Source organism: Lolium rigidum, chromosome 1 (assembly GCF_022539505.1).
Source record: "Lolium rigidum isolate FL_2022 chromosome 1, APGP_CSIRO_Lrig_0.1, whole genome shotgun sequence".
NCBI classification, from domain to species: Eukaryota; Viridiplantae; Streptophyta; class Magnoliopsida; order Poales; family Poaceae; genus Lolium; species Lolium rigidum.
This window is the reverse complement of record NC_061508.1, coordinates 260,233,769-260,246,943: the sequence shown is the minus strand read 5'-3', so window position 1 is coordinate 260,246,943 and position 13,175 is coordinate 260,233,769.

Genomic DNA, 13,175 nt, shown 5'->3' with positions numbered 1-13,175 from the left:
ATCAATATCTTTACTATATTGCAGCACCGCGAGTCCGCCTCATTAAAAACCTTTCCAGCCCCACTCAGTGCCCTGAAAAGGAAAAGAGTGCGTCTGAAAACTCGCGGGCGTTTCAGTACATTGTATTTTTACAGCGGAGGATCTATATTTCGACTCTAGGCGTAGAAACGCCTGAGTTGCGCCACGTTCCAGGGGTTTTGCTCGGCAACCCCTGTCTTCTTGTCCTTTATTCTGTATGCTCCTCCTTCAAGTACTTCTGTGACGATGTAAGGGCCAAGCCACGATGACTCGAGTTTCTCATGACTTTTTTGCGTGAGCCGAAGAACTAGGTCGCCAACCTGAAAAGATCTCGGGCGCAAACGTCGACTATGATAGTTTTTCAGGTCTTGCTGGTACATAGTAACTCGTGATAACACCTCGTCTCGAGCTTCGTCTAATGCGTCGACATCGTCTTCCAGTGCTTCTCTTGAGGCCTCTTCGTTGTACTTTGTAACTCTTGGAGAATCATGCTCTATTTCTATTGGCAACACTGCTTCCGCTCCATGGACCAGGAAAAACGGTGTTTCCTATGTCGCTGTATTTGGTGTTGTTCGAATACTCCATAACACACTTGGTAACTCTTCAGGCCAAGTATGTCGAGCTTTTTCCACTGGTGCTAGCAAACGCTTCTTGATCCCATTGCAAATAATGCCATTGGCTTTTTCGACTTGACCATTGGTTTGCGGGTGTGCAACTGATGCAAAGTGTAGTTTGATGCCTACCTCTGCACAATATGCCTTGAATTCCTTGGATGTGAAGTTGCTACCATTGTCCGTGACGATGCTATGAGGTACTCCAAACCTGAAGACGATGCTTTTCACGAATTTAACGATAGACGCTCTGTCCGGCGAATTTATCGGTTTTGCTTCTATCCACTTTCTGAATTTATCGACAGCGACGAGCATATACTCGTATCCTCCTGGCGAGGCCTTATGTAGTTTTTCCACCATGTCGAGGCCCCACTGAGCAAAAGGCCAGGACAATGGTATTGGCATTAATTCTGCTGCCGGAGAGTGAGGCTTCGCGGCAAATCTCTAGCACGCATCGCAAGTTCGTACTATCTCCTTTGCATCCTCGATTGCTGTCAACCAGTAAAACCCAGCTCGAAAAACCTTGGCCGCAATAGCTCGACTGCTTGCGTGATGACCACAAATTCCTTTGTGCACATCCTTCAAGATCATCCTTCCTTCTTCGGGTGCAACGCACCTTTGTAACACCCCCGAAATACTTCGTTTATATAGCTCCCCTTTTACCACAGTAAAAGCTTTGGATCGCCGGATAACTCGCCTTGCTTCTACTGGATCGTTGAGTATTTCTTTTCTTAGGATGTATGATATGTACACCTGCATCCATGGAATTTGTATCATCATTACGAGATCTCGTTCCTCTTCTTCTTCTGATATTTCCTTTGCAGCCCCCGAGGGCTTTTCATCTTTCTCCTTCTTTTTTGCTTTCTTCGGCTTGGTAGATCTTTCTGCTATCTCTTCCCAGAATACGCCTGGTGGAATTGCGAGACACTGCGACCTGATATTTGCGAGAACATCGGCTTCATCGTTGCTTAGCCTGCTGATGTGATTTACCTCGCATCCATCGAACAATTTCTCGAGCTCGTTGTATACCTCTTTGTATGCTACCATACTATCGTTGACTGCATCACATTGGTTCATGACTTGCTGAGCCACCAATTGAGAGTCGCCAAATATTTTTAATCGAGTAGCACCGCAAGGCTTCGCCATCTTCATCCCATGTACGAGGGCTTCATATTCTGCCTCATTGTTAGACGCGTTTGGAAACGTCATCCGTAAGACATACTTTAATTTGTCGCCTTCAGGTGATATTAGTATCACGCCTGCTCCAGCTCCTTCTAGCCTCTTGGACCCGTCAAAGTTCATAGTCCAGGTTCTCGATAAATCTGGGGGTCCTGTATTTTGTAGCTCCATCCACTCTGCAATGAAATCTGGTAAAATTTGCGACTTTATTGCCTTTCTTTTTTCATACGTGATGTCCCGAGGGGAAAGTTCTATTCCCCAAAGGGAGACACGACCCGTAGCTTCTGGGTTGTTTAGTATGTTGGATAGAGGCGCCTCATTGACCACTATGATCGGTGTGCCGAAAAATAGTGGCGCAATTTTCTTGCTGTTGTGAATACTCCATATGCTAGCTTCTGGTACTGCGGGTACCGCTGTTTTGAAGGCGATAAAACTTCGCTGATGAAGTATACCGGCCTCTGTACTCCATGGAGTTTTCCTTCTTCTTCTCTTTCGACAACAAGTGCCATGCTGACCACCTGAGGTGTGGCTGCGATTTATAACAGGAGAGGTTCCTTCTCTTTAGGCGCCACCAAGATTGGTGGTGTCGAAATTGTGCGCTTGAGATCCTCGAAAGCTTTATCTGCCTCTTCGTTCCATTGGAATTTCTCTCGTTGTTTAATCAAGGTGTAGAACGGTAACGCCTTTTCTCCCAGCCTGGCGACGAACCAGCTTAAAGCTGCGACTCGCCCAGTTAACTGATGTATTTCTTTCAACTTTGTTGGCTTCCTCATTGTTACGATAGCTTGAATTTTTTCTGGATTAGCTTCAATCCCTCTTGCTGAAACTAGGAACCCGAGAAGTTCTCCTGCAGGGACGCCGAAAGAACATTTCGTCGGGTTCAATTTGAGGCAGAACTTGTCAAGGTTGTCGAAAGTTTCCTTTAGATCCTCGATCAACGTTGTCCCCTTTTTTGACGTTATGACGACATCATCAATGTATACTTGTACATTTCTTCCAATCTGTGTTGCCAGGCATTTCTGCATCATCCGCTGATATGTTGCTCCCGCGTTTTTCAAACCAAAAGGCATTGTTCTGTAACAAAACACGCCGTAAGGTGTTATGAACGATGTTTTTACTTCATCTTTTTCTTTTAATCTAATCTGGTTATAACCAGAATATGCATCCAGGAAGGAAAGACGTTCGCATCCTGCCGTGGAGTCGATAATTTGATCGATTCTCGGGAGGGGAAAGTGATCCTTTGGACAGTGTTTATTAAGACACGTGAAGTCGACGCACATGCGAAGGACTTTCGTGTTTTTCTTCGGCACCAGCGCTGGGTTAGCTACCCACGTGGCCTCTGTATGTAGTTCTTTGATAAAACCAGCTTCTCTAAGTCGATCTATCTCTGACAGCATACCTTTGCGGTTTGGTTCCGAAAAACACCGCAAAGGTTGTTTGATTGGTCTCGCAATTGGATCCAAGTTTAAGTGGTGCTCGGCAAGTTCCCTGGGTACTCCTGGCATGTCAGCTGGACACCATGCGAAGATTTTCCAGTGCTCACGGAGGAACTCGACGAGCGCGCTTTCCTATGCGAGGTCCATGTTTGTTGCGATGGACGTCGTTTTCTTCGGATCTGTCGGGTGGATCTGCACCTCCTTGGAATCTTTCGTAGTGTTAAAGGTTGATTCTTTATTAGGTCTCCCGACATCTGGCAGCACATCATAATCAGTCATAAGTCTTGACGCCATGTACTCAGCTTATATCCCGAAAGTTTCTGATAGTCGATGAAAATCTCCGTCGCACTTATCAGCTAACGCGAAACTTCCTTTGACTGTGATTGGTCCCTTAGGTCCTGGTAACCTCCATAACAGATACGTGTAGTGTGGTGATACGTCTCCGACGTATCGATAATTTCTTATGTTCCATGCCACATTATTGATGTTATCTACATGTTTTATGCACACTTTATGTCATATTCGTGCATTTTCTGGAACTAACCTATTAACAAGATGCCGAAGTGCCGATTGTTGTTTTCTGCTGTTTTTGGTTTCGTAAATCCTAGTAACGAAATATTCTCGGAATTGGACGAAATCAACGCCCAGGGTCCTATTTTGCCACGAAGCTTCCAGAAGTCCGAAGAGGAGACGAAGAGGGGCCACGAGGGGGCCACACCCTAGGGCGGCGCGGCCCCCCGCTTGGCCGCGCGGCCCTGTGGTGTGCGGCCCTCGTGCCGCCTCTTGACCTGCCCTTCCGCCTACTTAAAGCCTCTGTTGCGAAACCCCCTGTACCGAGAGCCACGATACGGAAAACCTTCCAGAGACGCCGCCGCCGCCGATCCCATCTCGGGGGATCCAGGAGATCGCCTCCGGCACCCTGCCGGAGAGGGGAATCATCTCCCGGAGGACTCTACGCCGCCATGGTCGCCTCCGGAGTGATGTGTGAGTAGTCTACCCCCGGACTATGGTTCCATAGCAGTAGCTAGATGGTTGTCTTCTCCCCATTGTGCTTCATTGTCGGATCTTGTGAGCTGCCTAACATGATCAAGATCATCTATCTCGTAATTCTATATGTTGCGTTTGTTGGGATCCGATGAATAGAGAATACTTGTTATGTTGATTATCAAAGTTATGTCTATGTGTTGTTTATGATCTTGCATGCTCTCCGTTACTAGTAGATGCTCCGGCCAAGTAGATGCTTGTAACTCCAAGAGGGAGTATTTATGCTCGATAGTGGGTTCATGCCTCCATTGATATCCGGGACGAGTGACGGAAAGTTCTAAGGTTGTGGATGTCTTGTTGCCACTAGGGATAAAACATTAGTGCTATGTTCAAGGATGTAGTTACTAGTTACATTACGCGCAATACTTAATGCAATTGTCTGTTGTTAGCAACTTAATACTAGAGGGGGTTCGGATGATAACCTGAAGGTGGACTTTTTAGGCATAGATGCAGTTGGATAACGGTCTATGTACTTTGTCGTAATGCCCAATTAAATCTCACTATACTCATCATAATATGTATGTGCATGGTCATGCCCTCTTTATTTGTCAATTGCCCAACTGTAATTTGTTCACCCAACATGCTCGTTTATCTTATGGGAGAGACACCTCTAGTGAACTGTGGACCCCGGTCCAATTCTCTATACTGAAATACAATCTATCGCAATACTTGTTCTACTCGTTTTCCGCAAACAATCATCTTCCACACAATACGGTTAATCCTTTGTTACAAGCAAGCCGGTGAGATTGACAACCTCACCGTTTCGTTGGGGCAAAGTACTTTGGTTGTGTTGTGCAGATTCCACGTTGGCGCCGGAATCTCCGGTGTTGCGCCGCACTACATCCCGCCGCCATCAACCTTCAACGTGCTTCTTGACTCCTACTTGGTTCGATTAAACCTTGGTTTCTTACTGAGGGAAACTTGCCGCTGTGCGCATCACACCTTCCTCTTGGGGTTCCCAACGGACGTGTCAACCACACGCATCAAGCAAATTTCTGGCGCCGTTGCCGGGGAACTGAAGAAAAGTTACACCACAAAGATTTCTATCTCCCACGTCAACTGCACGCCAGCAGCAAATTTCTGGCGCCGTTGCCGGGGAGATCAAGACACGCTGCAAGGGGAGTCTCCACTTCTCAATCTCTTTACTTTGTTTTTGTCTTGCTTAGTTTTATTTACTACTTTGTTTGCTACACTAAATCAAAATACAAAAAAAATTAGTTGCTAGTTTTACTTTATTTACTATCTTGTTTGCTATATCAAAAACACAAAAAAATTAGTTACTTGCATTTACTTTATCTAGTTTGCTTTATTTACTGTCTTGCACTCTACATTAAAAATACAAAAAAAATTAGTTACTTTTGTTACCATGTCTAGCTCTGAACCTGTTACTTCTTCGCCTGAAGAATTAGTCTTTACTTTTAAACAAGGGGACGAGGAGAGTTTTAAGGATGCTTGGTCTAGAATTTTTACTTCTTATCGTAAAACTGAACCTCAAATGACTCTAAGTTTGCTCCTTAGTAATTTTTATTTTGGTCTTATGGTTCGCTATAGATATGCTTTGGATACTTTAGTGGGAGGAGATTTCCTTCATTGCAATGGGGATCAAGCTTTTAATTCCATAAAGAAGTTGGTTGCATCACATGATTCAGCTAATAACTTTGATTCAGCCCTCACTAGCATTTATAATAGATTAAACAATCTCGAGATAAGTACATCTCGCTTGGATGATAACTATTGCCATGTTCGTAATCGTCTTGAACAAGTTCTAGTGAACTCTAAACTTTCATTGTGGGATCCTACTGTTAAAATTGTTATCGGTGATCGAACTCTTCGTGCCAATTGTGATATTATGTCTGAATTTTGCCTTATACCTGAGAGCATTTATAAATCTTTGAAACTTTGGGGAATCGATGAAGGAGGAGAAGAAATAACTCTCATTAATAACTCTGTTATAATTCCTAAGGGAATAGCTGCAGGTGTGCATACAACCATTCTTGGAAGAACAATATCCATTGATTATCTTGTTATTGAATGCGTAGGGACAGGAAAAATCACACTCGGAAGATCCTCGCTAAAATTATTGGGAGCAAGTCATTGATGTGGGAGAAGGCACCCTGGAATTCACCTCTACACCGGGAGGAAATCATATATTTCCTAAATCAAAGGGAAAGAAAAACAATAAGAAAGGTAAGGGTAAAGCCCAAGGTAAGGTTGACACACCATCTCTTGATAATACTTGATACACACTTTCGCGCCTAGCTGAAAGGCGTTAAAGAAAAGCGCTTATGGGAGACAACCCATGTTTTTACCTACAGCACTTTGTTTTTATTTTGTGTCTTGGAAGTTGTTTACTACTGTAGCAACCTCTCTTTATCTTAGTTTAGTGTTTTGTTGTGCCAAGTAAAGTCGTTGATAGAAAAGTTCATACTAGATTTGGATTACTGCGCAGAAACAGATTTCTTTGCTGTCACGAATCTGGGCTGTTTTCCCTGTAGGTAACTCAGAAAATTATGCCAATTTACGTGAGTAATCCTCAGATATGTACGCAACTTTCATTCAATTTGAGCATTTTCATTTGAGCAAGTCTGGTGCCTCGATAAAATTCGTCAATACGAACTGTTCTGTTTTGACAGATTCTGCCTTTTATTTCGCATTGCCTCTTTTGCTATGTTGGATGAATTTCTTTGATCCATTAATGTCCAGTAGCTTTATGCAATGTCCAGAAGTGTTAAGAATGATTGTGTCACCTCTGAACATGTTAATTTTTATTGTCGCTAACCCTCTAATGAGTTGTTCTAAGTTTGGTGTGGAGGAAGTTTTCAAGGATCAAGAGAGGAGTATGATGCAACATGATCAAGGAGAGTGAAAGCTCTAAGCTTGGGGATGCCCCGGTGGTTCACCCCTGCATATTCTAAGAAGACTCAAGCGTCTAAGCTTGGGGATGCCCAAGGCATCCCCTTCTTCATCGACAACATTATCGAGTTCCTCCCCGAAACTATATTTTATTCCATCACATCTTATGTGCTTTTCTTGGAGCGTCGGTTTGTTTTTGTTTTTTGTTTTGTTTGAATAAAATGGATCCTAGCATTCACTTTATGGGAGAGAGACACGCTCCGCTGTAGCATATGGACAAGTATGTCCTTAGTTTCTACTCATAGTATTCATGGCGAAGTTTCTCCTTCGTTAAATTGTTATATGGTTCAAATTGGAAAATGATACATGTAGTAATTGCTATTAATGTCTTGGGTAATGTGATACTTGGCAATTGTTGTGCTCATGTTTAAGCTCTTGCATCATATACTTTGCACCCATTAATGAAGAAATACATAGAGCATGCTAAAATTTGGTTTGCATATTTGGTTTCTCTAAGGTCTAGATAATTTCTAGTATTGAGTTTGAACAATAAGGAAGACGGTGTAGAGTCTTATAATGTTTTCAATATGTCTTTTATGTGAGTTTTGCTGCACCGGTTCATCCTTGTGTTTGTTTCAAATAAGCCTTGCTAGCCTAAACCTTGTATCGAGAGGGAATACTTCTCATGCATCCAAAATACTTGAGCCAACCACTATGCCATTTGTGTCCACCATACCTACCTACTACATGGTATTTTCCGCCATTCCAAAGTAAATTGCTTGAGTGCTACCTTTAAAATTCCATCATTCACCTTTGCAATATATAGCTCATGGGACAAATAGCTTAAAAACTATTGTGGTATTGAATATGTAATTATGCACTTTATCTCTTATTAAGTTGCTTGTTGTGCGATAACCATGTTCACTGGGGATGCCATCAACTACTCTTTGTTGAATTTCATGTGAGTTGCTATGCATGTTCGTCTTGTCTGAAGTAAGAGCGATCTACCACCTTATGGTTAAGCATGCATATTGTTAGAGAAGAACATTGGCCGCTAACTAAAGCCATGATCCATGGTGGAAGTTTCAGTTTTGGACATATATCCTCAATCTCATATGAGAAATTTTTTAATTGTTGTTACATGCTTATGCATAAAAGAGGAGTCCATTATCTGTTGTCTATGTTGTCCCGGTATGGATGTCTAAGTTGAGAATAATCAATAGCGAGAAATCCAATGCGAGCTTTCTCCTTAGACCTTTGTACAGGCGGCATAGAGGTACCCCTTTGTGACACTTGGTTAAAACATGTGCATTGTGATGATCCGGTAGTCCAAGCTAATTAGGACAAGGTGCGGGCACTATTAGTACACTATGCATGAGGCTTGCAACTTGTAAGATATAATTTACATGATACATATGCTTTATTACTACCGTTGACAAAATTGTTTCATGTTTTCAAAATCAAAGCTCTAGCACAAATATAGCAATCGATGCTTTTCCTCTATGGAGGACCATTCTTTTACTTTCAATGTTGAGTCGGTTCACATATTTCTCTCCACCTCAAGAAGCAAACACTTGTGTGAACTGTGCATTGATTCCTACATATTTGCTTATTGCACTTATTATATTACTCTATGTTGACAATATCCATGAGATATACATGTTACAAGTTGAAAGCAACCGCTGAAACTTAATCTTCCTTTGTGTTGCTTCAATACCTTTACTTTGAATTATTGCTTTATGAGTTAACTCTTATGCAAGACTTATTGATGCTTGTCTTGAAGTGCTATTCATGAAAAGTCTTTGCTATATGATTCACTTGTTTACTCATGTCATATACATTGTTTTGATCGCTGCATTCACTACATATGCTTTACAAATAGTATGATCAAGGTTATGATGGCATGCCACTCCAGAAATTATCTGTGTTATCGTTTTACCTGCTCGGGACGAGCAGAACTAAGCTTGGGGATGCTGATACGTCTCCGACGTATCGATAATTTCTTATGTTCCATGCCACATTATTGATGTTATCTACATGTTTTATGCACACTTTATGTCATATTCGTGCATTTTCTCGGAACTAACCTATTAACAAGATGCCGAAGTGCCGATTCGTTGTTTTCTGCTGTTTTTGGTTTCAGAAATCCTAGTAACGAAATATTCTCGGAATTGGACGAAATCAACGCCCAGGGTCCTATTTTGCCACGAAGCTTCCAGAAGTCCGAAGAGGAGACGAAGAGGGGCCACGAGGGGCCCACACCCTAGGGCGGCGCGGCCCCCCCTTGGCCGCGCGGCCCTGTGGTGTGGGGCCCCCGTGCCGCCTCTTGACCTGCCCTTCCGCCTACTTAAAGCCTCCGTCGCGAAACCCCCGCATCGAGAGCCACGATACGGAAAACCTTCCGCAGACGCCGCCGCCGCCGATCCCATCTCGGGGGATCCAGGAGATCGCCTCCGGCACCCCGCCGGAGAGGGGAATCATCTCCCGGAGGACTCTACGCCGCCATGGTCGCCTCCGGAGTGATGTGTGAGTAGTCTACCCCTGGACTATGGGTCCATAGCAGTAGCTAGATGGTTGTCTTCTCCCCATTGTGCTTCATTGTCGGATCTTGTGAGCTGCCTAACATGATCAAGATCATCTATCCGTAATTCTATATGTTGCGTTTGTTGGGATCCGATGAATAGAGAATACTTGTTATGTTGATTATCAAAGTTATGTCTATGTGTTGTTTATGATCTTGCATGCTCTCCGTTACTAGTAGATGCTCCGGCCAAGTAGATGCTTGTAACTCCAAGAGGGAGTATTTATGCTCGATAGTGGGTTCATGCCTCCATTGATATCTCGGGACAGGTGACGGAAAGTTCTAAGGTTGTGGATGTGCTGTTGCCACTAGGGATAAAACATTAGTGCTATGTTCAAGGATGTAGTTACTAGTTACATTACGCGCAATACTTAATGCAATTGTCCGTTGTTAGCAACTTAATACCGGAGGGGGTTCGGATGATAACCCGAAGGTGGACTTTTTAGGCATAGATGCAGCTTGGATGACGGTCTATGTACTTTGTCGTAATGCCCAATTAAATCTCACTATACTCATCATAATATGTATGTGCATGGTCATGCCCTCTTTATTTGTCAATTGCCCAACCGTAATTTGTTCACCCAACATGCTCGTTTATCTTATGGGAGAGACACCTCTAGTGAACTGTGGACCCCGGTCCAATTCTCTATACCGAAATACAATCTACTGCAATACTTGTTCTACTCGTTTTCTCGCAAACAATCATCTTCCACACAATACGGTTAATCCTTTGTTACAGCAAGCCGGTGAGATTGACAACCTCACTGTTTCGTTGGGGCAAAGTACTTTGGTTGTGTTGTGCAGGTTCCACGTTGGCGCCGGAATCTCCGGTGTTGCGCCGCACTACATCCCGCCGCCATCAACCTTCAACGTGCTTCTTGACTCCTACTGGTTCGATTAAACCTTGGTTTCTTACTGAGGGAAACTTGCCGCTGTGCGCATCACACCTTCCTCTTGGGGTTCCCAACGGACGTGTCAACCACACACATCATGTGGTACCGCCATAAACCTGGCATATGCTGGTCGTCCCAACAAGGCGTGATACTGCGACGGGAAATCCACGACTTCGAACTCCAGTCTTTCTATCCTGTAGTTTTCTCGGGTCCCAAACTGAACGTCGAGATTGATCTTCCCCAACGGATAACTTGGCTTTTCTGGTGTAATACCATGAAAACGTGTATCAGTTGGTTTCAGGTTTGCTAGGGATATGTTGATCTTCCTTAGCGTATCTGCGTACATAAGGTTTAGACTGCTGCCTCCATCTATGAATACTCGAGAAACATCGAATCCTGCGATAACTGCTGGTAAGATAAGTGCTGACTGCCCTGGTCGAGGAACTTGCTGCGGATGATCCGCAATTGTGAAGCCAATGTCCTGTCCTGACCAATTTAGGTACTCAATCGTTGGTGGAGGCATCTTTTCTGCCATGAACACTTGCCGCGAAATCACTTTCTGAGCTCTGTTGGATGGCCTACCCTTCTGAATCATCGAGACCGATCCGTTGGAGTTAGGATCAATGTATGGAGGTGGTTGTGGTGCTGCTGCTATTCTGAGTTGATGTCGGTTTTCTTCCGTAATCGCGGGAGGAGGTGGCAAGTGGATCTCGCTCCTAGGCCCTTGAGGATTTCTATTTATCGCCTGCGCATTGGCTTGCCCTGCAAACCTTAGCATTGCCTGAAAATTTCGGCAATCCTTCTGCAGGTGTCCTGAATGTCTCTTCCCATTATTGTCGACATAAAAATGCATCTGACATGGCCCGTTCATCATATCCTCGGGAGACACAAAAGGTCTCTGAAACCTTGGTCCACTATTTTGTCTGTTATTTCGGGGATCATCTCTATTGTCGCCACGCTAATCATTACTTCTTTGGTAGTCGTCTCTGTTGCTTCCTCCACTATTTCCTCGAAAGCCGGCCGAGATTTGGCCAGGAGCATCATAACTCGAGAACTGTCGAGAGAAACGTCGTCTATTTTGAAAATTGCGATTGCGGTCTTCCTCTGGCGACCTATGTCGCTTATTGTGGACAGCATCCTCTCCATCTGCCCACCTGTTTGCTATCTCAATTAGCGCGGATACTGTCTTTGGGTTGGTTCTCCCCAAATCCTCAATGAAATCTCCCCGTCGAATTCCTGCCACGAATGCATCTATTGCTCTTTCGTCAGATATGTTTTCTGCTGAGTTTTTGATGATGTTCCATCTTTGGATGTACTTTCTCATTGACTCATCATGCTTTTGTCGACATGACCTCAGCTCCTCTAGCGATGCGGGTTTCTTGCAAGTGGAGCGGAAGTTCTTGCCGAATATATCCTCAAAGTCATCCCAACTGTCAATGGAACCCGAAGGAAGCTTTTTTATCCAAGATCGCGCAGCTCCACTTAGGTGCACTTGAATGCTTTGCATAGCTGTTGCCCTGGTTCCGCCTATCAGTTTCACTGTCTCAAGATAATCGACTAGCCAATCCTCGGGATCTTGCAGGCCATCGAATTTTTTGAAATTATCGGGTAACTTAAACCCTGAAGGCACCCGAGTTTTTCGGACCCTCCTTGTGAAGCATGGTAACCCACACATATCTTCTTCGGCTATGTCTGGAGACTACCGATGTTCCCTTCTATTTTGTCGTGCTCTGTCTACCCTTGCTTGAATTTCTGTGTCTCTTGCTCCGCTGGTTCTCTCGGGACCTGGTACTGCTGCAGTAGGTCGTGGACTATTTTGTCTTGCTAATCCTTCGGGAGGTGAGTTTACGAACGCCGCTCCCATGACTCCTACTCCTGCCATAGACATGTTGTACAGTGCTTCTCTTGGATCTCCGGCAGGTGGTTTGGATGCGAGGATGTAGGCTTGTGTCGCCATATAGCCAGCTTCTGGCGTCCTAGGGATAATGTTCCCTCTCGTGTCTATCGACAGAAAGGACATGTCGAGGTTTTGAACTAGATTCTCTCTCTCAGCTTCAGGTATATTGTTTAGTCGAGATCTTGCCCTGTTTCGAGCTTCTCTGTGACTGCTTCCTGAAGTACCTGATTGGCGACTTAGCTCCGCTCTGCGCCTACTTGATGCTGATGCTGCTTCTTGCCTCTTATCTAAGGAGATTTTCTGTTTCTCGAGTTCTCGCCTGGTTCGCGCGAGCCTATATTGATATGCTTGTAGCTCCTCAGCTGTCGCTGCTACAGTCATCGGCTCTATACCATTGATAGCTCTGTCGACTCGATCCCATACTTCCTGCGGATATTGCACCATCTCCCGCGTCCTTGTGCCGATATATTTTGTTCCTAGACCCCGCGTGAGATCTGCAGGGTCGACAAACGGATTTCCCGCCTCGTCGAAGTTTTCTGACGTCGCCTCTTGAGGTCGGCTTGTTTCTCCGATTGCATAGATCTGATGATGCTTTATTTTTTGAATTTTGTCGAGATTGGTGATACCGTCGTATAGACTGGTGAATACCTTTCCGATAGTGGT